Below are 26,343 nucleotides of genomic sequence, written 5' to 3'. Positions count from 1 at the left end.
AAGAGATGATTTTAACTGACCCCCCCTCCTCCTCCCTTCATTTAAAACTTTATTTACATACGAAATAATTGACCAAAATTTTTTTTTTTTTTTTTTCAATTTTTATATATTATATGTCCGAGTCATTGCTCTTTTAGATGGTGCCAGTTTCGGCCTGGTCGGATGCGGTTGACAAAAGTTTTTAGTAGAGAGAGAGAGAGAGAGAGAGAGAGAGAGAGAGAGAGAGAGAGAGAGAGAGAGAGAGAGAGACACACACACACACACACACACACACACACACACACACATTCTTTATTTAATAGACTAGCAGGAGTCTTCAGCATTTTCATTCTTTTTTTTTTCTTTGAGAAACAAAATAGATATTTCTGACTTACAGATGCAATAGGTTCATATTATTTTTACTTTCTATGATATTCCCATGTTTTTATTAGCTACAAACCCTTTTGAAGCAATTTGGCCTTCAAAAAATTGTATGCGATCTTTTTTAAAGCGTAGCATATGGATTAATGAAGGAAGAAACAGAATATTATATAGATAGGTTAAATAGTTTTGGAGTGCTTCTTTTACATATGAATATATAAACATAAGTGTCCGATGATTAATCAAAATCGGAAAAATTGGAACTTTTTAGGTAATCGGAAAAATATGTACCTATTTTCCTATGCCAAAAGCAATTTCTTTAATTCACTTTTTTTTTTTTTGATTTTGTTTAAAAGAAAAGTTTCCACTGCTGAAAGGGAGAAACAGACCAAATATCAAGGCCTCATGTATGATATGAAAAGAAACTGGAATCTTAGAGAGATATTAATCATACCAGTTATTATAGGTGCCACAGGGCTTATGAAGAAGAACCTGAAGTCCTACCTAACTAATATTCCTGGTGGACCAAGTGCAAAAGAGATCCAGACAATTGCACTTAAGGGAACAGCGAGGATACTAAAGAGAGCTCTCGGTTGGTTTCAATAAAAAGCAGGGGAATGTTGGCAGCTGGTTTGGCTGCACCATACCCAGCATTACAATCTTCAAAGAAAGAAAATTTAAAAAAAAAAAAAAGTAACAATAATAAAGTAATATTTAATGTCAAGGGTGTGAGTTCCGTTATAGAGGTATTGATTTAATTTGAATAAAGTATATGCATCAGGTGCGCTTGAAAGCCAAATCACAACGCAACATAATACGAAAATAAACAAATATTTTACTCGTTTGAAATTTATAATTTAAATATATTTCGGGGTCAAACTCCATTCTCAATATTTTGTACATTTTTTTTTTTTTTTTTTTTTTTTTTTTTCTTGCCATATTGTAAAGTTGGAGAAAAAAGTCAGTGAGTTACTAAAAGATGTACAAAATACTGATGGAGCTTGACTCCGAAATATATAAATTATAAATTTAAAACAAGTAATTGTATCGGAATCAGGGGGGGGGGATATTGCAATCATACCATCACTAAAACATACACATACTTATTTTTAGGTAGAGATAATTTAACATGTAATTCACTCATCAAAGGTAACAAAATTATAATTATTTCAATAAAACAATGAAGAATTAGAGTTCAAGTATTATGCACTTTTTTTTTTTTTTTTTTTTTTTTTTTTTTGAGTGTTTTGATATTAGTTTGTGTTTGAAATCTATTTGTTAACACAGACACACATATGCAAATACGAAGCCGTGTGTAAAATGACGTCATTGTAAGGTTAAAAAAAAAGACTATAAAAAGGAGAGAGAGAAAGAGACGTTAAAGAGGACGATCACGTAAGAGACGTCACAGCCGTAACAAGAAGTCACGCGTGTCAGGGGAATGAAGAAATAAAAGTCATTGTTACAACGGGAAAAAGCGAGTTGAAGTTTTTTTCTATCGCCTGTCTACTTTGTGACTGAGGCTATAACGTGTTGGACAACATTACACGATGAGAGCTGCAGATTTCAAAAGGTTGGTAGTGTTTTTGTGTTGCCTCGCCGAATTCTGCAGGTCCGCCGGCACCATTTTTGTCTCCAATACACAAATGCAATATAGTCATCCCCTTTAACCAAGCTCTTTTTAAAAAGGAGACTTCGTTGGTTCAACCTTACTATGTGTTGCAACCCAGGAGAGTTCATTGATCAAGCAATAGCTCCATTGACAGACACATGGAAAACCAGCTGAAGTACATGATTACACACCATCAAAGCCGATGTTGAGCCTACCTTTGGTTCACAGGTCTATGGTGTTTGCTGTTCATCCCAAGACTGGCTGGCCATCACTATCTTGGCCACTGGGGACCGTTGTGCACAGTCTGCATTCATCTGGGAAGCTGTGTCTTCTAAGGGAGGAGCCAGTTCAACGCATCCTGAGTGAACACATCAAGTCAATGACATCACAGCAAAATGTATTTATTTCAAGTTGAGACCAGTTTAGTTTTAATTGCTGTGATATATTTAAGTGTCTTTTTACACAAATGTTTTAAATTGAATTAAAATTTTTATTACTTTTTCTATTTTCTTTTTATAGATAGTTAAAATAACTTGTTGATATGTCTTTTTTTGTTTTTCTTTTGTGTTTTTCTTTTCTTTTTATCTTTTTTTCTTCCTTTTCTTTTTTTTCTTTTCCTTTTTTCTTTTTTCCTTTTTCTTTTCTTTTTTTTTTTTTTCGTTGAAACCTCGTTAACCTGCATATTTCAACCAATGTCCTAGTCATTTCAGTAATCATCTCTATGGAAATTGCAAATAATGAAAATTCCTTGCCTCAAAATACAAATATATGGTCTTTGTGCAGAATTCCCCCTATATTAAAAAAAACAAAAATAAAGAAAAATCCCTTTAATATACATACTTGTGACAAAACAAAAATATATTTTTTTTTAATTATTTTAACTGAGAAAGTAATTTATTTTTCAAAAAAAAAAAAAATTATGAGTATCCAAAAGTGACTCTCTCGCTCACAATTTTGAAAAAGAATTTCAAGGAACAGGGAGATGACTCAACAATAATTCATACTTATTAGATTTATGTTGTAAAGCCTACAAATTCCCATTAATCACTTAAAAATTATTTTCTTTATAAAACTAAAAGTATTTGATCAATCTACATGATTTTTGGAATATGGTATTTTTGTTTCCTTACAGGTACGTACGTCATGCAGATTTTTGTATTTTAATATAGGGTGCAATTCTGGACAAGAACACAAAATTCTTTGAGATTAACTAGTTGATGAGACTTGTTGCAAAGTATTTGAATTGCAACTTTTTTTTGATTTAAGGTTGGAAAGGTTTTTTTCTTTTCCTAAAACTTTATCTAAATTCTCAGAGTAAGAAATGTTACTGATTTTTTTTACTCATTTTTTTGTTTATTATTCTTTTTTTTATTTTTTCAAATACAAATATGAAATCTACTCCGCAAATGGAGAACTGTTTATCTCAAGGAAAAATCTGTTATGAATCAACTCCTCCCGGGTATCCATGCACGCAGGAAACCTCCCTGGCAGCATGATCAGATTTAGAAGTGTACGGAGAAAAACCGGATGAAATATTTGTCTTATTAACTGTTGCATGACTTGTTGAAAAATTATTCTTAGCATGAAAACACACACACACACACACACACACACACACACACACACACACACACAATAAAAAGAAGCATTTTTGCTATCAATTAGTGAAAATTTTATTTTCTGGAGTTTTATTTTAAAAAAATAAAAAATGCTGACACTTAAAGAAAATATTTTTTATTGTATTTGCCAAGCAAAACCTTATTTGTGCAAATTAAGAAATGCAATATAAAAAAAGTATGTATGTAACTTTTTTTAAATAACATTTCTTCAAACATGTATGTGTAATATATATATATATATATATATATATATATATATATAAGACACTCTGTCTGTGTGAGTTTGTTCCTTATGTACTCCCAAAACAATTGGGCCATTTTTAATTTTTTTTTTTTTAATTTTATAAAAATATATTTCATGTGTCTATGAGTATTTTAGATAGATTTTGTATCGGAATGCCTCTGATAAGTATCAGAAATCGATAAATCCGATTTTGATCAAAGTTAACACACTTATACAGCCTAACATCACAAGTACATTTATCACCATATAAGCAAAAGGGCCCAGTATATAAAATTTACTGTAGGTTTTTTGATATGACAGGGGCACATTCAAAATCAGTGTTTCTGTTTAGAGCACAATTGAACCATGATACTTGACTTTTGTATTTTAAACTTTTCAAGCCATTATATAAATATAATTTTATAAAATCAACAGTAGGTTCTCTACAGTGCAATGTAGATTACAATGTATTGTGGACTGTCATTGATGAGAGACACGTTTCCTTCCAATTGACTAGAGCAGACAATCAATCGATTTGATTGAAAAATGGGTGATTTCAGTGATTTCGATGACAATAAAAGTATTGAAAATGTAGAACTTTCTCCGATTCTCTCTCCTTTGATCTTGAGCACGTGGTACAATGGGGAAAGGAGTGGCTGGTTACTTTTAATGCATCTAAAACCAAGCTTCTCTCTTTACATCATCAACGTTCTGATCCCCATCTGGCATCAGTTGAAATGAATGGCTCCCGTCCAGAGGAGGCCTCAAATTTTGACAAGCTTCTGGGCTTGACCTTTACCCCTGATCTTAAATGGAACGGGTACATCAAATCTGTTGCCAAGGCCACTGGAAAAATGGTGGGATTCTTCTATCGATCCAGTAGATATCTCACTGCTGATGCAATTCTCTATTTATATAAGAGCCAGGTATGTCCAAGGATGGAATACTGTTGCCACATCTGGGCAGGAACTGCTAGAAAGGACTTATCCTGCCTTGATAGAGTTCAAAATAGACTTTGTAGCCTCGTAGGAGATATCCTTTTCTCTTCCCTGCAATCTCTGTCTCACAGAAGAGATGTTGTGAGTTTGTCTCTGCTGTATCATTATTTTCATGGAAAGTGCTCGACTGAGTTTCAGTCTATGGTCCCCCCCTCACCAAACTTTCACAAGAAACACTCGTCTAGCTGAAAACACTATCAATAATCCCCCCCCACTCTTTATCTGTGCCTAAACCTAAACGTAGATTCCATGAACAAAGCTTTTTTATTAGAACTGCACGCCTGTGGAATTGTCTTCCATTTTCCTGCTTTCCAGCTAACTACAATATGGTTGTCTTCAAGTCTAACGTAAATAAGTTCTTGATGAGCCGTTCCACTTGTTAACAAATTTACCGAATTTCCATTACTAACGATTACTATATTGTCCAATTTCTACTGTACACTCTTTAACCCTTATCCTCGAGTGACCTCTGGGCCTTGATAAGTGGTGATGCCTATGTAAAAAAAAAAAAAATTGTTGTTGATCTTCATTTAATACTGGCAACGTTGGGTTTCCCTGCTAGTATATATAACAGTAATAATAGTTTTTAAAATGAAACTTAACTACTTTTTTCAATATTTTATGGTAAATCAAATTTACCCTTTAGCAAAAGATTTGCTATTTTATCGAATTCTCCCTTTTATATCAATGTTTGATTACATGGTACATTTACTATAGAAATCCTCTCGGTAACCTTCTGTGGCAATAGTTTTAAACAAGATTTTGAAGGAGTCCAACTTTGACTCATGAGAATACTACAGGTCGGAGTCAAACTTTTTAATCTAACACATGGCTCTACATTGTGAGTGAAACAGTCGCATTTGCGAGTGATTTTTCGAAGTGGCGACTAGAAATAATGAAACATCTTTTGGCGATTGTATTTCTTTCACTGACACTCTTGCAAAGTTCACTACTGAATGAAAAATATCTTCAACTTTTTTTTTTAAAATAAAACGAGCAAAGTCAAATTATTTAAACAATAAAAGGTTTAACAAGTCTGTGTAAAAAAACATCTGAGGAAATTCGAATGTTTATACCTTGAAGTATCAACATAAAATTTGTTGTATATTTAGAATTACACTTATTAAAAAAAAAAAAATCTTTATGATGTACGTACTCGTCGCAGAACGAAGATGTTATATTCTAAAAATCATATTGGTTTGGCTAGTAACTTTTTTATTTTGGCTAGTAAACATTTAGTTGTCAAAGGTCAACTAAAGATAAATTTGTCCGTAGAGCCCTGTAACACTGATTACTACTGAAATCCCCCCCAAAAAACGTTGAGTTTTGGACTCTTAACCGTCTAGTGTGTAAATGTTGGACTTCATAACTTCAGACTGTAACCCTATTTCTGTTTTTAATCATTGTCAAGCTAAAAATACATTAAAAGAAGAAAAAGGTTGTTTTTTTTTTTGTTTTTTTTTTTAGTTTTTACTATGATTTATATTTGTGTTTCAAACTAACACTTGAGACATTATTTGAACGAAATGTTAAATAATACTGATCATCGATTTCCATAAACAATTTTTTTTTTTTTTTAAACTTTATAGAGTCAAATTCAGTGTTGTCAAAGAAGAGTGCAATGTCCAATTACTAGTGCCAATGGCATCACACACATTTCCAGAACGGTATTTAAAATGAAACTACTGTGTTGATTTTCTAGCCTTCAGGATTTCTAGTTCATCCGCTGTGTGTCGAGTGGCTTCATGCCTTGTTTGTAACAATTTCCCTGAAAAAATAAAAAAATAAATAAAAAAGGTAACCTCCAGCCTTTTCCAGTCATGTGCCTCTTTTCTGATTTCGGAAGATGTATGGAATTTCAATTTGAAACCTTTTTGAAACCTTTAATACATTAGTCTACTGTTCTCAGTCTATCAACCATGATTGGCATAGATTTTCAAGTTCAATTCATTAGATTTGTTAAAACTAATCTTATCTCTATAACCTGATCTAACTAGAGCTCATTATAGTATGACATATTTTTTTGTCAAACAACTGATCATTCTTAGTTAATTTAGTTATTGCTTTAACGGTAGATGAAACTATAGATTTTTTTTTAACAGAAGGTGGATGGTTAGCTGCATAACTCTCATTTCACATATTTTTTCCTTTAGTCCTCACATTCCATCCATGAGCGATGTTTCTGACAAAGGGGGTAAAAATTGCTGTTTTCCAGGCCAGAATCTATTTTATCTAACATTTATCAGTGGCAAGTTTTTGACTTAAAAGTTTTTTTGTTTGTTTTTGTTTTTTGTTTGCTTCTTACATCAAGTGGCTTCATGCTTTGTCTCAAGCTATTTCCATTAAGCAAAAAAATAAATAAAAATAGGTTACACTTTTGCTTGTCTTCAAACAACAACAGAACTTGTTTCTCTCTCTCGATATGTTTAGCCCCATGACCTTATAAAATCAATTTACACAACTTGCAATGAAACATAGATATTGGATGAACCAGGATAGATGAAGGGACACGGATAATACATTTCTTTTTCAGAATAATGCAACAATATGTCTTTGAGTAATTCCTATTGCATTCTTTGAATGTCAATAACTTGCTCCACCTCTCCAGATAAATGGAAATGTTATTTTGTGTTTTGAATGGAATGTCCGTCTTCACTATGACTCTACTATTTCTATGACTTTATTTTCTGATAACAAAAACCTCGCACAACACCTGACAAGGTTTTGTCACAAGATAGTTTTTTTTTTTTTTTTTTATCTCATTCTATTATTTTTATTTGTAACCTATCCAAATAATTTTATACTGTCTCTTTTTCTTTTTCTGTCTGATTAATGACATAATTCCATTGGCTTTGTGTTTTATTTTTAAACAATGTCCTGGTAGATACACGAATGCTATTGTTTCGAAATCTAAAACAATTGAGGAATTTCAACAAGCTTGGATGCAAATTGTCTAGCGTCTCTCTTGAATTCTTCCTGGAATTAATTTAATTGGCATTTGTGAATCACATGAGATCTGTGTTGTTTGGTGGGGTCTGCCTAGACACTGTGTGTGTGCGTATGTTATATAGCAAGACTGGTATTTACCCCGGTTACAAGTCTCTCCACAAACACTTTCACATTTATCTTGTGCAAAAAGAGGGCAAGGTTTAGTTTATGGTGCCACTAGCATCGCATGCATTTTTGTTTTTTTAATTTATTTTGTACTATCCGAGGATGGTGCATTCTACTGGATGCCAGAAATTCACCCATTATCTCATGCATTTCAACGTAGAGATCTTTTTAAGATTCTAACTGCTGCTTTCAGTGAAATTTTTTTGTATCTCTTGCACTTGGTTTACCAGGTATATTTGCCAGGTAGTTTTTAAAATTCTTTTTCATGGATCCTATAATTAGTGGAACGATGGAAATCTTCCTAAGATTCCAGTTTCTTTTCATGTTGAACATAAAACCATATTGTTTTTGTTATCCGTTCCATTTTATAGCATAGTTGTGGAAATTAACTTCTACTTAGGTTGCTTCTTTCTCCTTGTTTCATAGCACTATGTCAGGTTTAATAGCTTCGTTTTCAAGATACGGCACTGTAGGAATTGCATAGTCATAGTAGATAGTGTATAACGTATTTCCAATTGTTTCTTTCTGGCATATGTTTTCCGGACTTGTTGCCACATTTGATATTCAACTTTTAATAGATGGTCCAATAGAAATAATTACATGCTACTTGGTCGGATTTCCAGCCTTCAGGATGTTTGGTTCACCTGCTGTATTTATGTCGGTCAGGAATCATTCTAATCAATACGGATCATTTTATTACTGAGCCGACCTTTCTTTCGCCAGAATGAGATCTAGCTTGTCTCCGCTTTATGTTGTCTGCCTCGTTTGACATACCTCTACATTGTGCATGCATGCAGCGGTCCTGCTGTTTTAACAGCGTTAGCAACCACAACTCTCCAAATTGTAGAGGCGTGGTAATCTCAGGAAGACAATTGAAAACAGTATTTTCCGATTGCTTTCTGTCTTGACTCGAGGGGGGGGTTGTATCTCCCGCCGTGAATTAAAAGTGCTCCCAGATACCAACCTGGAAATTTCTACAACTCGGTGCAGTACATACAGCGCCTAACCTTCCCAAATAGGCACCTATCTGGTACTGGCCAGGCACTTTGTTGCTTAACTTTGGTGATTTGGCAAGAACCAGTGAATCAATGTGATTGTGAGGGAGGTTAAAAACAGGTTGTTCTTGATAACCCAGGAAAAAGATTATATATGGACAGTATAAGGAAAGGTTTGCAAAAAGGTAGATTTCGATGTGATGTGTCCCTTATGCCGTACAGATTTCGATGTGACGTGTCCCTTATGCCGTACAGATTTCAATATAGCTACATAATAAGAATTGATGAGAGTTCTTGAGTTAGTTGACATAGAACAATTGAAGTTGAAGTTCCTATTTACAGGGTAAGCCAAAGACAACATGGTGAGGATTAAAAATTGACTTGAGAGAAAGAGGGATAAATGAAGACCTTGCCAGAGATAGGTCCCATATCACTATGTCAGGCTTAATAGTTTCGTTTTCAAGGTACGGAGCTGTAGGAATTGCATAGTCATAGTAGATGGTTTATGACTTATTTCCAATTGTTTCTTTCTGGTATATGTTCCTAGAATTGTTGCTACATTCGATATTCAACTTTTAGCAGATGGCCCAATAGAAATAATTACACACTACTGCGTCAGATTTCCAGCCTTCAGGATGTCTGGTTCACTTGCTGTATTTATTATGCTGATCAAGAATTTGGCATCATTCTGATTAATAAGGACCACTTTATTGGTGCGCTGACCTTTCTTTTGTCAGAATGAGATCTAGTTTATCTCCGCTTTACTTCACGCTATGTATCTCTTCTGCTGTTACCCCTACGTTATGAGGGGGCATTAAAAAAGGGTTGTTCTGATGACCTTAGAAGAAGATGAAATACGGACAGTGGAAGGAAAGGTTTGCAAAAAAGTAGATTTTGGTATAGCTACATTAAAAGAATGGATGAGAGTTCTTGGGTTAGTTTATGTAGAACAGTTGGAGTTGAAGGTTCTGTTCACAGAGGAAGGCCAAAGACAACAGGGGGGGGGTGATAAAAATTGACTTGAGGGAAAGCGGGATAAATAAAGACCTTGTCAGAGATAATTTACTTTGGAAGTTAATTTTTTAACCCTTTATGACCTGGTTGGACCAATTCGTTCAGACATAAATAAATGATTATAGTGGCATAAATAAAGTGGGAATTGAATCAAAGACACCTTGTATATATTAATTCAGTATATGGGTAAATGCCAGATACCTCCAGATTACAAACTGCCCATTGCTTACGTTTAGTATGCTGCCATCTGTCTCAGACAGTGGAGGATTTCGTTTATTGTCATTAAACTTTTTTCAAGCACTATGGATAATAATCAAGGTAAGTTTATGAAATGTGACAATTCTCAGTGATAGTTTCACAATTGAACTTCATAATGAAAAATCGTTGTAGTGAAAAAGTCTTAAAATCATAGTATTATTACCCTTTAAACTAACTAAAATTAACAAATATTTTTTAGTCATCTACATCATAATTCAGATCATAAAGGGTTAAGACTGTCCAACGCTTGCCAGTATGTAAAATGAATGTTGAGTTAATAATGGTTTAAGGAAATGTCGACAAGTCCGTTTTGTTATTTTTGTTAACAACCAAAATCTCTCTTAGGGAGCTGGTTTTCCCCATGTTTTGGCCTGGTGCCACAATTTGTTGCAATGGGAATCAATCAAATCATAAAATTCTATTAAATCCTGAATTCTTTGATTTCAAATATATATATATATATATATATATATATATATATATATATATATATATATATATATATATATATATATATATATATATATATATATATATATATATATATATATATATACACACTAGCATTTCAGCCTGGCATTGCTCAGGTGTTTTTGGGGTGTATGTTGACCAAAAAAAAAAAAGCGGCCAATTTTTTTTAACTTCAACCCTATTATGACCCCTTAACATTTATTGTTTGGGACTCAAATCAAGTTATTAAGTTAGATCCATGTCCAAGGAACCTATATCTTAAAATTAAAGTGTTTATACCCAAAATTAGCGGAAGAGTTTGGTAGAGGTCTCAGAGATCAAATCGTTGAACTTTGACCCCTTAACAGCCAAATTTCTGGGCGAAAACGGATTACAAAGATTTTCCCAAATCTTAGTACACCGTATATCAAATTTCGAGTCTGTAGACTTAAAATTGACAGTTATTGCATAGGGAAATGTACACAAACACACACGTTCACTTTTATATATATACTAGCATGGGTGCCGGCATTGCCCGGGTGTTTAGAGGTGTATGCTGAGCAAAAAAAACAAAACAACAAAAAAAAAGGTCAATTTTTATAACTTTGACCCCTATTATGATCCCTTAAAATTTATTGATTTCGGCTCAAATCGAGTTATTAAGTTAGATCCATGTTCAAGGAACCTATATCTAAAATTTCAAGTGTTTAACTCCCAAATTGTCGGAGGAGTTTGGTAGAGTTCTCAAAGGTGAAATCGTTGAACTTTGACCCCATAACAGCCAAATTTCTGGTTAAAAATCAATCCCAAAGATTTTCCCAAATCTCAGTACCCTGTATATCAAATTTCGAGTCTGTAGACTAAAAATTAATCGAGTTATTGCAAAGGAAAATTTACTCACATACACATACACTTTCACTTTTATATATAGATATATAGATAGATATATACAGTGTTACTTGTATATAAGAGACCTCTTCGGTCCCTCCAGCATTCTTATATCCAGGTTACACTGTAGATTAACACAGGCTCTAATTTAGGACCAGAGAAAATCTCTCTTATATCTGTGTTTCTTATATTAGGGTCTTTTACATCCGGGTTACACTGTACTTTTTGTTCTTTCCCACTGAAGCTAAGATACACAATCTGTTCTATTAGCCATGCTTTTGAGTAAGGGATTCATGATTGCTCTGTGACAGAATTTACTAATTCAATTTTCCAAAATAATCAGATCCCTTACATGTCTTCAGCTGATTAAAGAAATGCTCAAGAAGAACAGAAAATGGATTTTGGGTTTACTTTTGGCATTCTTGTAACTCTTGCCTTTCCTTATTTTATCCTTTAGTTCTCACATGCCATGAGCAATACTTCTGACAAAGAGAGAAGAATTGCTGTTAATATATTCCATTGTTTACAAGTTTTTGATCTTGAAGTAGTATTTTTTTTTTAGCTCCTTACATCAAGTGGCTTCATACATTGTCTGGAGCAATTTCTATTAAAAAAAAAAAAAATTGGTGCATTTAACGATCTAACCTTCTCCACTCCACCCTCCTATAATAAGCATACAAAATTTTAAACCAGGTTGTTACAGTACCCATCCTAGTGCGCGCACACACACACACACACACACACACTATTGATTCTTCTACTTTAGCAGGCATTGACTGTTGGCCCTGACTGTTTTCATTTGGTTTAAATGGGGAAGATGTTGCTTGGAAGAAACCCTCTGTTCTTAAAATAGCTATTTATCAATACTGCGGGGGGGGGGGGGGGGGTAACAATTTCTTGTGTATCTTTATATTAAAAAAATTTTTTTTTTTTTTTTTAAACAAATCAAAATAAGTTAGATTCCATATATCTCAAAGTATGAAAATGTGTAGCTCTAACTACTATACGTATTAGTTATACTTAGACAGTTAGTTGGTTGTTTTTTGTTTTACGGCATATCAACCCTTTTCAAGCCATTTAATGCCAAATCCAGTTATTTTGAAGAAAATTTTTTTAAATAGGATATATATATATATATATATATATAGATATATATAGATATATACCGGGTGACCCAAAAAAAACAGGCCCCAACTCTAATTAGGACCCGTTTTTTAGTGTTTTGTCCGAATGAAATGAAACTGGTCATAACTAGTTTATTATATTCAAAACATCACATCAAAACATTAGTGTCTCTGGCCAGGGCTATACATTGCGAGTAAATCACTCGCATTTGCGAGTGATTTTTCCAGTTGGCGACTAAAAATAAAAAAAAAACGCTTATGTTTTTGGCGACTATTTTTTTTTTTTTACCGACAACTCTTCTAAGAGTGAATGAAAAATGTCTTTTCAACTCATATTTTCTTAAAATAAAACGAACAAAGTCAAATTATTTAAATAGTAAAACAGTAATAGAACAATATACTTTTTTTTCTTTTTTAAATGAAGGCTTTTGAAAGAAATATCTCTAAAATGAAATTGATCACATGGTATTATTTCGCAAAAAAAAAAAAGCAGTGTCCTATAATGCAGTCTGTCAACGAATGTCTACATTTGATATGGAAGACATACCACTTCAGCCCAAAGAGCAAAAGACAGCTAAAGATCATTGGAGAAGAACTTGAAACAAGAATTTACTCACCAGCACCAGTAAAGGGTACCAGATGGGTTCCCCATGTAGACAGGGCAATGAGAGTTTTTTTACAAGGAAAAAAAGATGGTCCTTTGGCTGAGGATCATGGTCAGTATGCAGCAGTCTTCACTCATATGGAAAATCTTGCAGCAACACACCAAACGCAGATATTACTGGTAGAGCTAGGAAAGTACAAAAGCAGTTGAAAGACCTTGTATTCACCGCATTTTGCCATTTTGTATCTGACCTGTTTGGTGAGCTAGCTTTACTCAGTCTAAAACTACAGGCAAACAATCTGATTCTTCCTGTAGCAGTTGGATCGATTAACAATTGTATGGAAGCTATTACAAGTATGAAGGAGGAATACATTCCTGGGGGAATGTATGAAAAGTTTATGAATTGCATTGAAGATCAACAGTTTTCGAATTTGCAGGATAATCCTGAATTTCAAGGAGTTGAAATGACTGGAAGTCCTGTTTGTGTGGCCAAAGAAAAACTGAAGAAACATGTTGGCTCTACAGTTGACCTTATATTGAAAGAACTGGAGTCAAGGTTCAAAACCTGTTGGAAGCAAAAACAAGTGTAGATGCTCAATCTGTGGTGAAAAGCTTCAAGGTATTTAATCATGATACATGGCCAGAAGGTAAAAGAGAACTTCTCCATTTTGGAAATCACGAAATAGAGGTGATTTGTAACTGGTTTGAAAAACCTCTTGTGACTGCAGGATGCAACGTGGAAGTTGTTCAAACAGACAAATGAAATTCTTTGTTTCTAATACTTTCAGGGACAAGTCTTATTCTGATCTGTGGCAAATTCTACTAACCAAGGACCCATACAAGACTGACTTCTCCAATTTGTTACATCTTGTAAGAATAATGCTGACTCTTCCTATTAGCTCTGAAGAGTGTGAGAGGGCCTTTTCTGCACAGAAAATAATAAAGAGGGACATACGGAGCAGCTTGTCAGATTTAATATTGATTTTTTCAGAAGGTCCAGATCTGGCTGAATTCAACCCAGAGGAATCCATTGAGAAGTAAATGGCTAATGGCAGGAGAAGGATAGCTTTGGGAGGGGGGGGGGGCAAGACATTGTGACTGGCCAGCTAATGTTCTGTAAATCAACAGAGCAGTATATTTAAAAACAAAAAGATTTAAGCTATTTATTCAAGTTATATTTGATAAAATTGAAACTGAATAAAATTTCTGAATTTCCCCCCTTTTAATTTTGTCTATCTCATAATTCGAAAATTAAAAAAAAAACATCACCTAATATTATTGGTTTATTCATAACAGTGAAATAGCATTACATTGGTTTGGCTAGTAAATTAAAATATTTAGTTGTCAAATGTCAACTAAAATTAAATTTGTCCGTAGAGCCCTGTTGGCCTTTTTTTTTTTCTCTGTTCTACAGTATGGCCTCCATTTAGCTCCGTGCATTTCTTGAGGCGCAGCACAAAGTTATCCATGACATTCTTACAGACCGAATTGGTAATGGCTCTCATCTCCCCCCTGATGGCTTAAGTTCCGTGATGGTTCTGGGTTTCCCTGTGTAGACTCTGTCCTTAAGATAGCCCCAAGAAAAAAAATCTGGGGAGCTTAGGTCCGGCTATGGGGTGCCCACTCAAAATCAGTCTTGACACTGATAACTCAGCCTCCGAAGTTCTCTTTCAGCCAATCTCGGGACAGGTTTGAGGTGTGAGAACTTGCTCCGTCCTGCTGGAACCAGAACTTGTTCATGAGCGACAGGTAGATGGTCTGGCGCTCACTCTTGAATGTTTTGAGGACCTTCACATACAGCTCCTTGGTGACAGTCACTGCTGCGCCAGATTCTTCAATGAAGATTGGTCCGATGATGCCTCTGGCCGAGATTGCAGCCCACACCTTGCACTTAGGAGAGTGCAGGGGCTTGGTGGTTACTTCATTGGGTCTGGAGGACCCCCAGAAGACATTTGTCTTAGAGTTCACCTTTCCATCAAGATGGAAGTGGGCTTCATCTGAGGTCCAAAGGAGATTAAGGAAACTTGGTGTTTCCTCGATCTTCTCGACTGTCATAGCCCTCCTCTGCTTCTTGTCTGAGGCTGTAAGGGTCTGCAGCATCTGTATTCTGTATGGGTAAACCCTGATATCGTTCACCAGCACTCTCCTGTAAGTCTCACGGGAGTACCGAGGGACTGACTTCACTTACGCACAGAGCGTTTCAGACTCTGCTGAAGAGACTCTCTCACTTTTTTGACCAGCTCGGCTATTCGCTTCTTGGGACGTCCCGAGTGGCTTGGACGGTTCTCTCTGGCAGCGTTGAGGTTCTCCATGGTCCCATACTTCTGGAAGTGGTCCACTCAGTTCTGAATTCTGCTTTTGGATGGAGTCTTTTCACATTCGAACTGACGCATGAAACTGTCCTAGGTTTTCTTAAACGAGCCTGTCTTGTAGTAAAATTTAACACAGTGTATTCTTTGTCCCAGCTCCCACTGGGGTCTTGGTGTACTCACGGTCGTTGATTCTGCCATGTCCTGTAAAATAAGGGCAATCGGTGAATAAATAAAGTAGATATCACATAAAATGTACACGGGACCCATTTTTTGGGGGGTCACCCTGTGTGTGTGTGTGTATGTATATATATATATGTGTATATATATATATATATATATATATTTTCAAGTCGGTTTTTATTCAACCCATAGTTGGGACCCTAACAGGTACTAACTACCACACCGGGTCAGAGTGGACCTGGGAGCAATGGCAATTAAAGTGTGGCTCCACACTCCCCAAGGCCTGCAAGCTGGGGCCTCACCATCGGATATAGTTTAAGGTCATATCTAGGACCCTGTCCAGACGGGTAGTCTTCTAATATATACGAAAGTGAGAGATAAAAACGCCTTCTTCCTTTTTTTTTTTTTTTTATCTTTCTCCATTTCTTATAAATATTAATGCCGTGCATTTTCTCTCAGATCACATTCCGTATTTCCATATTTTTGCATGGATGAGTTGTAATCGTTTGAGAGTAAATTTAAATAGAAAACTTAACCTGACCTCCCTATGACTACTTAAATATTTTTTTTGTTTTCTTTACATCACTATTTAAAGTTTCAAGGTGAATTATCTCCCTTTAGGCAAATCTTTCAGTGCATCTATTGATGCAGAGGTTTGATCATACTTACCATGCTAAACTGAGCGAGAACAGGTGTATTCAAACTAGTGATGAGATGATTCCAATATTTTTCCCCCGATAATACAATTACCGAGTCCGATTCTTTTGAAATTTTCAAACATTTAGTTAAAGAGTTTTTTTTGTTTTTTTAATTTTCAGATTACCATAAAATTCCATGCAATGTCTGCATATATTTTCACAAAAGTACACTTGGGGTAGGTGGGGCATCCATTACATTATAAGATCTATTTTTTTAATCTTTTCCTTGTAATTGATTGAAAATGATTTGATAAATCTCATGAGATTTTCATCTATATTTTTTCACTTTTGCCAATTTTGCCTATTTATCAATATGGGCCATTTTTAACTATGCCAATTCTTCTGGAGCCTTTTTTTTTTTTTTTTTTACCTAAATTCGTTAGACGTAAATTTTAGTTTTACTAGTAATTTAAAAATGATAAATATTTATCATTTTTAAATTATCAAAACACGTGCGGTGCAGCATGAGTGTCATGTGAGTCTCAGAGTGCATTTCTTAGATGCCTGGCTGAGAGGAGATGGGGGGGGCACAGAACTGAAAATATCTCTGGCCAGAGTCAGACCGCCCAAGAAATATTCTCTTTGTTTAAAAAAGTAAATGCCTCATTTAATGGAAGAGTCCTGGTGAGATCGGCTTTGTGAGAGAAACCATATACAGGGACGAGTTGGATATTATCTTCAGTAAATGTGTCCTCTGGGTGGTTGAACAATGACCACCCACAAAATGCCATAAGAAGCAAGAGATGGGGTTGGGTTGGGAGTTATAGTAGAACGGAGAGTGGGCGATTGGTCTTGGTGAGAGCTATTGAGCAGTTCAGCCAATGAGTCTCTCTAGGCCGTTGAGGATTGTTGGCCAAAGTACTCTGTAAATGGATCTTGTGTGTGTGTCAACCTGATTGTGCAAAGATTTGTGGGTTTGCCATTCAACCTTGGTTAAGCAAATTTGCCATTTGTTCAAAATAATAAACATTATATTGATTAGATCAGACTATTGTTCTCATCATGAGTGTTATTTGTACAACGTTTCGATCAGTGTAGCCTTCAACCCTCCACAAGCATGTTGGTCATTATCTTGGAAAAGAAAAGAGAAAAGTTACTGGCTCTGTAAATAGTGTCGTTTTCTTGGAGATGTTGGGTGGGGTGGGGATTCTTTATGTATGAAAAAAAAAAATTAGTTGGCAAAGGGGAGGTAACTCAATAACATTTGACGGGAATATCTCCCTATTATCGTTGAAATTTTGAGGGAGTTGTACAAATTTTTGTTTTTTCCTAAAATTTGTCAAACACATTTTATTTTCACACATGAAACCACAGTAAAAAAAACAAAAAACAACTCCAAGAATACGGAACCATCTACAAAGCCAGCAACTTTTCCCCTTTCTTTTCCATGATAACAACCAACATGCCTGTCGAAGGCTACACTGACTGAAACATTACACAAATAACACTCAAGATGAGACCAATAGTTCGATCAATACAAGTTATATAAGTAAGTCAACCCTTATCTCAAAAATTCAAAACTGTAAATAAACATTGTCATTGTTTATAAATTGGACTTTTTTTTTTTCTTTTTTTTTTTATTTAAGAGAGTTTTTTGTTGAAGCGCTGACTGGATCAATGGACAACTTTGGCCCATCCCAACAAAGGAGATGATCACAGCTAGTGAAAACATATGGTGCATGTTCACATTAGTACTAGCAATGGAAAAGTATGCTTTAAACAACAAAATATTAAAAGAATTGTTTCTGTACTCAGAATAAAAGTTCAAATTTTTCTCAAAATCCAATATTATCCAAAAGTTCTGATTTTCTTTCATTCCCACCCCCTCCCCAAATTCCTATATTGTTTAATAGTTGTAATACTAATTCATACCTAATTGTAAATTGAAAGCAAAGTTTGTTTTTAAAATTGATACAAATGTCGTAGGCGGAGATGATTCATCTGAGTAACACTCTTCTCCCTTTTTTTTTTTTTTTTAACACGTGACCATTGTTTGTCTTAGCCATTCATTTGGCTTCACCTACTTGTCTTGTAAAAAGGCTTTTTATTTGTTGCGGCAACTCACCCACTCTTCTTCAGGAATGATAGGTGGGGGTTGTTTACAATAATTATTATTGTTCCGTTACACTAGTTTAGTTCTCTCTCTTTCACAGACGCCACCACTACCATTGGCTGAAGAAACCCGTTTGACAGCAGGAGGGATATATATATATATATATATATATATATATATATATACATATGCGTACACGCGCACACACATATGCATACACATACACATGTATGCACACATAGACATGAATATATGAGTTGCCTTCAATAAGTTTCCAGACTTTTTTGTATGGGCACTTTTATTAAAATTCTAGTCCCCATTCCAACAACTTTTGGAAGGCCCCATGAAAGTTTTTTCTAATTCGATTTCTGTATATTCGTCTGTGTAACGCTATGGGCCCGGTCAATAGTGTGACTGGCCATGTGTTACATAAATGTCCTGGAAACGGTACCAGACTGTGACACAATATCCCGGTCAATAGGATTAAGAATATGAGGAGCAGTCGCTTAGACATCTTTTTGTCAGAGTTGAAGAGGAAAGACATACCTTAGGATTTTTGGTGTGGCTGTCTCCTTCACTCTCTCAGGACGACGTCTCATTCTGGCAGTCTTTTACTTGGTATCTTCTTCAGGTTAGTTTCTTTGATTGGAATCGTCTTCAGACACTGTTTCGACATTTAAGGCAGAACATAACAACGTGCAACACAGGTTGTAATATATATGATATATATGAGAAATCTTAATTATTTTATTTCTATACATAAATATATTACAGTATTTTACAATGTTTGAAAAAAACAATCAAAAACAACATTTAGATTATTAGACTTTGAGCTAGCTACCTAACTAGTTGCTGAGGGAGGGGGTGCTCCCCTTCTCTCATTTACAGAGAGCCAAAAATGTGTTCTTATGCCATGGCTGTCAGAATCAAAAAAAAAAAAAAGGAATCGTACAATTGCATTATGGTTCCCCTTTTTCAGTGTATCGCTCCACGTGACCAATTCACACCTTGGCTACGGCGGTAGGGAACCACACGATCAGTGGTACTAAAAATAGTGCCACATCTGTCTGTGTATATTTGGTTTTGTTCTCCCTTTTTATAGAAATATAAGTATCTCCTCCCTTCTAATGAAATATGTATGTGTGTGTGTGTGTGTGTGTGAAATGGCACTAAATAAACCTATTTGGGTTTAACTGGCTTCCTCTAAAGAAGGAAGTTCCATGGGAGTATGAAATTTACAAGCGATCCCCAGTCGCATGTATGTCTCGGTTAGGGGAGATGACGACATTAGGTTTTTTTCAACTCTTGCAGGGAGGTGTCAATGTCCTCCTACATACAGCGCTTGGAATCCCAAATTGGTCACCCATTTTAGTAATCACCAGGCTCAATGTTGCTTAACTTCAGTGATCTGATGGGAACTGGTGTGTCAACGTGATTGTGCCATGTATATATAGGTATATGCTAGGTTTCATCTCATTTATTTTATGTATCTTTCTTTCTCAAATCTTATTTTATGTAATGTTATATATATACATAACTAGCAAGCCGCCTGGCATTGCCTGGTCATAAAATGCGCTTAAATATATTTTAATTTAGGTAGATTTCATATCATTATAGTGCCAATTTTTCGATTGATTATCTCGTACCAATATATAGTAGTGATTTCAAAAGTTTAAAAAAAAAAAAAAAGACCTGGGTCCCATCAGCTAGAATCGAAACCAAAACATAACTCTCCAGCCTTATGCATTACTATCTGATCTAAATGCATATGCATACAAAAACTTTTTAAAAAAAAACATATTAAAGATATAACTGTATATTTGTGCGTAGAAATAAATCATTCTATGCTTGCCAAATCGAATTTGTTTCACAGGTCCAAATACCCTGCATTTTAAGTTTTAAGTCTGTAGACAAAAAATAGTTTGGTAGAAACCGTTCCTCACACAGATAAGATCACTTGCATATATGCGAGAGTCGTTCCAAAAGTATGGCGTCCTATTTTTTAAATCAGAACTAGAACATTAAAGACCTACAAAATTGGCAACCTTTTGTGCTCCAGAATTTATTTTTCTACATAGTCACCAGCATTCTCAATTCAGTTTTGCCATTTTTTTTTTTTTTTTTTTTTTAAATGCTTCAGTTGTAAAAGTCTGAAGCATGCTTTGTCACTCACTTCTCTGTCGCCACCCTGAAATCGATGAACCCATCTCCTAGCTGTGTTGACGTCAACTGCATAAATGTTCAACAGGCGGCAAGATGAATGTTGATTGGTTCAATTTGTTTTGCATGGAGCGATTCATTAACGCATCTCTGCTTCTGGTGCAGATCCGTGATAGGAGTTGCTTTGTTAAAGTTTCACATCGTCAATATGTGTAACAGAGAGATGAAGCTTTCAGGTCATAAATGCATAAGTTCAGTCATCATGACAATGCAATTTGCAATCCCCTCTGATCCATTTGGGTGAAAAGAAAAATAGGAGGCATTACTTCTGAAAAAACCCTCGTGTGTGTGTATATATATTATATATATATATATATATATATATATATATATATATATATATATATAATACACAATTTAAGACTCTAAATTATACTTTACATGAATTTCTTTCCTCTGCATTTTTTGAAACTCGGCAGATTAAGCAAATCTTTATATTTATTTGAGTAACTGCTGGAACAAAAAATTCATATAAAATATAATTTACAGTCTTAAATTGTCTTCTATGACAAGCTCTATTTCCTATTTTGGTTGTTTTGAGCTTTTCATTTCGCAGGGATTACTATATAAATTTATTTGCCTCAAGTTTACATAAGTTTTTGGTTTGTAAACTTAATTTATACTCGATTTTTTATATATATATAGTGACCTTGTTTGAATGGTCTCTACCAAACTCCTCTTTCAGTTTTTGGTTTACAGACTTGAAACTTGATTTACAGGGGATTCGAACGTGGAACAAATTCGATTTGGTCTTTAGCCAGTTTAAAATAGTTACTAAGGGGTCCAAAATTGAAAATAATTTGAACTTGGCAGACATAAGTTGACTTAAAGTGCTCTTGTATGCATGCGCAAATATACATAATAAATATACATTTATACGTTAAAAGTTGTTAAATTTTAATGTTTTCTTATCCATCTTACAATAGCTCAAACAGAAATGACTAAGGCTTGAATGCTAAATGTTTTGGTTTCGATTCTAACTGATGGCACTCAATCCATTTTTTTTTTTTTTTTAACTTTTAAAGTCATTATTACATACTAGGTACAATATAATAATCAAGAGTATTGGCTCTATCGTAATAAATATGAAATTGGAAAAATAAAAAATATATTTAAGCGTATTTTACGATCGGGCAATACTGGGTCACCTGCTAGTATATTTATATATCTATAAAAGTGAGAATGTGTGTGAGGACACTTCTCAACCTATATACTCAACGAATTTTTGATGTACAGACTTATAATTTGATATATAGGATATTCAGACATGTGGAAAACTTTTTAATCTGTTTTCATCCGGAAAAGTGGGCTGCTAAGGGGGGAGGGTCAAAATTGAAAAATCAGTATAGTGGGTTTTTATCTGTTTGTCAACTGTTTCATGAATGCACATGTGGGAATTGTTCACATGACAGATTCCTTATGTTAAGAATAAGTAGGTTTGAAAACACTTTTTAAATATTGTATCAAGCTGGCCTAATGGTTATCCTACTTGACTTCCTGTCTTTAGATTTTGGTTTCGATCTCAGCTTGAATTTTTTTATTTTTTTACTTACAAGAAGTGAACTGATTAGAAAAAAACATAATACTTGCATGCACATGTCTCAGTTTCTGTATGAAATATAGATAAACATTATAATATTTATGCATATTTTACAACCGGGCAATGCCAGGCGGCCTTATGGTATATAAATATAAATTAGCAGCTGCTAATTTTTGATTAGCCAGTCAGCTGTTAAAGGACAAGTTTCAATGAGAGTTTGCCTGTGAAATATTCAAAACTGATATTTTTGGAAGTGTTGTTGGCTTCTTTCAACAAGCTTTCCCACTAGTAATTTGAATTCGGCATGTGTGTTTTTTTTTTTGGGGGGGGGGTTTCAACTTACACATTTTTAAATATCCGGAAGTAAAAGAGATAAATTCAAACATGAGGTTGAGATAAAAGTGTAGCATTGGGTCTCTCCTCAGTCAGAGGAGAAGAAATTCTTCTCGACTAAGTCTATTTTAAATTTTTGGTCCTGTCCAGAATTTCCTAATTTGGTGGTGGTAGGGCTGGATATCCTTCACACTAAAAAGTGTCTTTGTTCTCTTGGAGAGATAAGTAAAAGGGGATATATTAAAACTTCTGGTACTTACACAGTTTATGACCCCAATCTCCAGCATCTTCCGGCAGATTACATAAGCAGCTGGAAGATGCCGAAACGATTAACCCATGAGCTGTCAGAGACAAGTTTCAATGAAAGTGTGAAATTCATTGAATCAAATTTTTTTTTTAACCGAAAATAACTTTTAACATGCTATGTCAGCATGAAATGACCCCTTTTTTTCTATGTTAAGAATGTTTTTCTATTTAGAAAGCTATTCTTAACATGGGGAGGGAGGTGAGTATGCCACGTTTTGAATAAATCATCTGGCAGTGTTTGTATCGGCTTTTTTTTTTTTTTTTTTTTTTTTTTTTTTTTTTTTTTTTTTTTTTGACTGCTGGAAGATGCCAACACAAAGTTGCATGAGGTTTGGTCATTACCTGAACTGAACAAGTACATTTTTAAAATGCTATTTTTATTTCTTATATGAGGAAGGTGGGGTGGTCAGGACACGTGAAGTGTGTAGCAAAAAATCAAACGTACAATGGTTAATCATGCAGCTAAACTAGTCAAGTGTTACTGTGTTCAGCATGGAGCCATTTAGTGCAGAGTTGAGAATATACTTCATGTTTGTGCCCTGGTTGTCTGTACCACACATGCACACAAGTATGCGCGCGCACACACACAAACAAAATTATACAAACACACACACACACACAAACAAAATTATACAAACACACACACACAAATTAAAAAAAACACACACACACATACAAACGCATGCACACACACACACACACACACACACACACACACACAAAGAAGCAAAATTATACCAACACACACCACACAGAAAAAAAAATACAAACACACACAAACAAAAACACGCACACATACACACATACAACCGCACACACACACAAAGAAACAAGATTATGCAAACACGCGCACACACACACACACACACACACACACACACACATAGAAACAAAATTATACAAATGCATACCACACAAGCAAAAACACGCGTACACACAAACAAAAACGTGTGTGCACTCTCACACACACACAAAGAAACAAAATTATACACACACCACGCACAAACAAAATATACAGACACACAACACGCGCGCACACAAACAAATAAAAACATGTGTACACACAAACAAAAACATGTGTGCGCACTCCCACAAACACACACACACACACACACAAAAAAACAAAATTATACACACACCACACACAAACAAAATATACAGACACACACACAGCATGCGCGCACACACACACACACGATGCAATGGTAGTGGCATTATTTCAGCATTCTTGTTACATCTGCCATAATTATCTTATTAAACAGCAAAACTAATGCTTTAAATCACAGGTGATGAACTGATGAAAAGAAATAAAACTGTGTAAAACTTAGATACTTCCATGATAGTCGTATGTGCGAGGTTGCAAAAAAAAAAAAAAAAAAATCTGTTCACCTAAGTCTAGTAACTTTTCTTACTATCAATTAGGTAATGAACTGACATGAAAAGAAATAAACACAGTCTACGAGTAAGGAAAGATTTTATAATTATCAACTGTTTTCTCGTCTTCACTGGTATAAATGCTTAGAAGTATGAGTCCATTATTGCTTTCGATGTTTGGGAAACATCCTCAACTAACAGCAGCTATGGCTATACTCTGGTAAGTCACTCCATTCTCTACTATATTCTACAAAAATTTACAAAAAAAAAAAATGCATACAATTAGTAAATTTATTTTCATCAGATAAGGTTAGGTGGGGGGGGGGGGGTTAGATGGGTGCAAATTTGCCATGATCAAATTTGTCAACATTCCCCAGTAAGGGCACTTCAAGCGATCTATGATACCCCCCCCACACACACACTGGTACTCACTCCCCACATACACAACAACTTTCCAAAGGACGAGATAATTCCTGAAGGAATTACAGAACAGGATCTGATCCAAGGGTTAAATCTGTCAGAGCCTTATGTCAGAATACAGGAACGGATATCACACATTGATCATAACGCTAAAGTATTGGCGTTTTGAATTCATTTTGGTCAATGTGCTCTGTGGTTGTGTTCAGGTGTAACATTGTTTACAGCAATGTTTTCCTCGCATTTTAAATGTGATTGGTGTTGATTATGTCAATATTTCTCACATTTTTAAATCTGATGAATTGAGGGTTTTGACGTCATTTTAATCAATACTTCTGCACATCGTGTCATGACGTAGGCAGTCACGTGGAGTCTGACGTGGACAATCCTATGAACTAAACTTTATATAGAAATATAAACATTGATGAGGTCAATAGCTTAAAACGGATCTCTAAAGTTTTCAATGTGTGTGTAGGGGGGTGTAGAGGGGGACAGGATGGTCTGCTTGTGTTATAGACGATCCCGTCTCCATGTTAGTTAATAGTATGTATGGATTCGTACTGGCATTGAAAAGCAAAGGTCACATAACGATGACGAAAACATACCGGTATATATCAGCGAAAGAATGCAGATTTATTTACATAAATTTACATGAGAAATATTAAGGATGCAGATAGAAAGAATAAGAGTTCGTTGAGAAATGAGTAACGTTACTTGCGATTGATGAGAGGCTGACTGGGTAGTCAGGTAAGCTGGTTGGTGGCCGATGCCACCGAAGTGGTATCTGTTACATCTTGACTGCTTGAGACTCCAGTGCAAAAGAAAGAAACAGGAAGTCACGTGGTTGTGTCGCTCTCCGGTTATCAGAGTTAAAGGGCAACCATCGAGTTAGCCTGGGAGCTTCAATTCCCACAGGAGGCATATTTAAAAAAAAAAACAGTCTGGATGTGTTTTATACTGCTTTGCTCATAGTGAAACTGATTCTCCAAAACCAAATTCTTTTAAATCATTTTCTGAACAAAAAAAAAAAAAAAATATCACTATTTTTTACATAACTAGCGATGGGTGGAAGGGGGTGCCTGTTTTTGCCTGGGCATAAAATATGCCTAAATATGATATTTTAATTTGTCCAGATTTTGTATATATTATTATTGAGTCATGATTTGAAAAGAAAAAAAAAAAAAAGTATTTGGGTATCATCAGCTAGAACTGAAACTGTAACATTCAAAGCTGGTGACGTTACCACCGTACCAACGTGACACATATATGAACTAATTAAAAATAAACTAAGATGAAATTGGAAAATGTTTAATGATTTTTTTTTTTTTAATTTTAACCCATTTTTTTTATCACTTAAAAACAATTTTAACTAGTTAAAGGCCCATAAAAATCCAATTTGAAGCCCCTAGTGCCGCTCTGCGACTTTAGTTTCAGACGAGATGGAGTTTGAAAATATGGAAACCGACAGGCAGACATATATAGCCGTTTATATATTAGATTTTTTTAAATTTTGCTTGAATGTTTTTACATTCTTCTTTAGAAGGGCTCTGTGAGCTAGATTAAGGACTTAGGCTGGCCAGATCTGGCCCATGTGACGTAGTTTGGAGACCCCTGGCTTAAAATAAATCACTGTAAATAACTCTCTGTTCCC

General features: G+C 34.9%; 1 protein-coding gene and 1 long non-coding RNA gene across 4 annotated transcripts in view; one reads left to right on the top strand and one right to left on the bottom strand.

Moving 5' to 3' along the window:
• LOC145252517 (ADP-ribosylation factor 6) overlaps positions 1 to 26,343 on the top strand; it is a 247,197-nt gene that overhangs the window by 159,361 nt on the left and 61,493 nt on the right. The window contains exon 1 of one of the 3 annotated variants that reach the window (XM_080112066.1): positions 24,189 to 24,495. The exons of the other annotated variants lie outside the window; for them this stretch is intronic. The gene's annotated coding sequence lies outside the window, so the exon portion shown is untranslated. Of the gene's footprint in view, positions 1 to 24,188; positions 24,496 to 26,343 lie in introns of those variants that run through there. 3 annotated transcript variants of the gene reach the window in all.
• LOC145252519 (uncharacterized) lies at positions 6,289 to 25,505 on the bottom strand. The gene is made up of 2 exons (XR_013863613.1): positions 25,407 to 25,505; positions 6,289 to 6,580 (listed from the first exon to the last, which is right to left on the bottom strand). It is a non-coding gene; the product is annotated as an uncharacterized LOC145252519 (long non-coding RNA).

Source organism: Euprymna scolopes, chromosome 29 (genome assembly GCF_053919585.1).
Source record: "Euprymna scolopes isolate OS-2025 chromosome 29, ASM5391958v1, whole genome shotgun sequence".
NCBI lineage: Eukaryota > Metazoa > Mollusca > Cephalopoda > Sepiida > Sepiolidae > Euprymna > Euprymna scolopes.
This window is presented reverse-complemented; position numbering and strand designations above follow the sequence as displayed.